The 2,334-nt window shown below is 35.5% G+C and overlaps 1 non-coding gene across 1 annotated transcript; it reads right to left on the bottom strand.

Annotated features, from left to right (window-relative positions):
* Window positions 1–1,911: 1,911 nt before the first annotated feature.
* LOC130942844 (small nucleolar RNA R71) lies at window positions 1,912–2,019 on the bottom strand. Its single transcript, XR_009071392.1, has one exon. It is a non-coding gene; the product is annotated as a small nucleolar RNA R71 (small nucleolar RNA).
* Window positions 2,020–2,334: the final 315 nt, after the last annotated feature.

The raw sequence follows: 2,334 nt of genomic DNA, 5'->3' as shown, positions 1-2,334 counted from the left end.
TTTCTTTGGAAGCTTGGCTGGCTGTGAAGCCATGTCTAATTCCTGGACCGGAGTCTTAGACTAGCATTGCACTGATTCCTGAAATTCTCATTAAGAATTTTGATACCTTCTTTTTCCACTTAATTTTCGAAAAACACAAAAAAATTTAAAAAAATTAAAAAAAAATCATAAAATTTAAAAATATTTCTTGTTTGAGTCTAGTGTCTCATCCTAAGTTTGGTGTCAATTGCATGCATTCATATGTCTTAGTGATCTTCAAGATGTTCTTGATGATTCATTTGCTCTGATCTTTGAATTCTATTGACTTGAGTATTTTGTGTGTCTCATATGCATTTTCAGTTCATTAGTGTCAGTAGTATACAAACTGCTAAGTTTGGTGTCTTGCATGCATTGTTATTTGATTCTTGTTGCATTTTAATTATTAAAAAATCCAAAAATATTTTTTATTTGTGTCTTTTCAAGTCAATGATACAAGGGATTGAAGATTCAGAACACACTGCAGAGGAATTATACAGAAAAAGCTGAGCATTCAAAAATGCCCAGTGAAGAAGGCAGACTGGCGTTTAAACGCCAGCCAGGGCACCTGGTTGGGCGTTTAACGCCCAAAGAGGTAGCATTTTGGGCGTTAAACGCCAGAATGTATACCATTCTGGGCGTTTAACGCCAGGATGGTGCTAGGGGGAAGATTTTGTTTTCAAATCAATTTTTTTCAAGTTTTTCAAAATCAAATCTTTTTCAAATCAAATCTTTTCACTCAAATGTTTTCAAAATTAATTTCTTTCCTTTCAAAGACACTTACTAACAATTAATGATTTGATTGAACATTTTTTGCCTTTTCTGTTAAGGAAGGTTTTATGTTTGAATCATATCTTTTCTTGTTAGGCAAGTCACTAATTTTCCAAATCAAATCTTTTAAAATAATTTTCAAAACATATCTTTTAAAATGGTTTTCAAATCATATCTTCTCAATCACATCTTTTTAAGACAATAACCTTTCAATCATATTTTTTTATCATATCTTTTTCAAATTAGTTTTCAATCAAATCTTTTTAGTTTCTAATTTCAAAATCTTTTTCAAAAATCACTTGATTTCTCTTCCACTTTCAATTTTCGAAAATTATCAATCAAATTTTCAAAATGTTTTCAAAATCTTCTAATTGATTTTTCGAAAATCCTCTTCCCTCCTTCTCACATCCTTCTATTCATGGAGTACCACTCCTTCTAAATGCACAATTCGAACCTTATCTAATTAAAGTTCGAATTCTTCTTCTCCTTCTTCTTTCTATTTCTCTTTTCCTCTGACATTTCAAGGAATCTCTATACTGTGACATAGAGGATTCCACATTTTCTTTTTCTCTTCTCTTTCATATGAGCAGGAGCAGAGACAAAGGCATTCTTGTTGAAGCTGATCCTGAACCCGAAAGGACCTTGAAGAGAAAGCTAAGAGAAGCCAAAGCACAACTCTCTTTAGAGGACCTGACCGAATTCTTCAAAGAAGAAGAACCCATGGCAGCCGAAAACAACAACAATGCCAACAATGCAAGGAAGGTGCTGGGTGACTTTACTGCACCTACTCCCGATTTCTATGGGAGAAGCATCTCTATCCCTGCCACTGGAGCAAACAACTTTGAGCTTAAGCCTCAATTAGTTTCTCTAATGCAACAGAATTGCAAGTTCCATGGACTTCCAATGGAAGATCCTCATCAGTTTTTAGCTGAATTCTTGCAAATCTGTGACACAGTCAAGACTAATGGGGTTAACCCTGAGGTCTATAGACTGATGCTATTCCCTTTTGCTGTAAGAGACAGAGCTAGAATATGGTTGGATTCTCAACCTAAAGAAAGCCTGGACTCTTGGGAAAAGCTAGTCAATGCCTTCTTGGCAAAGTTCTTTCCACCACAAAGATGGAGTAAGCTTAGAGTGGAAGTCCAAACCTTCAGACAGAAGGATGGAGAATCCCTCTATGAAGCTTGGGAAAGATACAAACAATTAATCAGAAAATGTCCTTCTGACATGCTTTCTGAATGGAGCATCATAGGTATTTTCTATGATGGTCTCTCTGAACTATCCAAGATGTCTTTGGATAGCTCTGCTGGAGGATCTCTTCATCTGAAGAAGATGCCTGCAGAAGCTCAAGAATTGATTGAAATGGTTGCAAATAACCAATTCATGTACACTTCTGAAAGGAATCCTGTGAACAATGGGACTAGTCAGAAGAGAGGAGTTCTTGAGATTGACACTCTGAATGCCATATTGGCTCAGAATAAGATATTGACTCAACAAGTCAATTTGATTTCTCAAAGTCTGTTTGGAATGCAAAATGCACCAAACAGT

The sequence above is a fragment of the Arachis stenosperma genome, chromosome 7 (assembly GCF_014773155.1).
Source record: "Arachis stenosperma cultivar V10309 chromosome 7, arast.V10309.gnm1.PFL2, whole genome shotgun sequence".
Classification (NCBI taxonomy): domain Eukaryota; kingdom Viridiplantae; phylum Streptophyta; class Magnoliopsida; order Fabales; family Fabaceae; genus Arachis; species Arachis stenosperma.
This window is presented reverse-complemented; position numbering and strand designations above follow the sequence as displayed.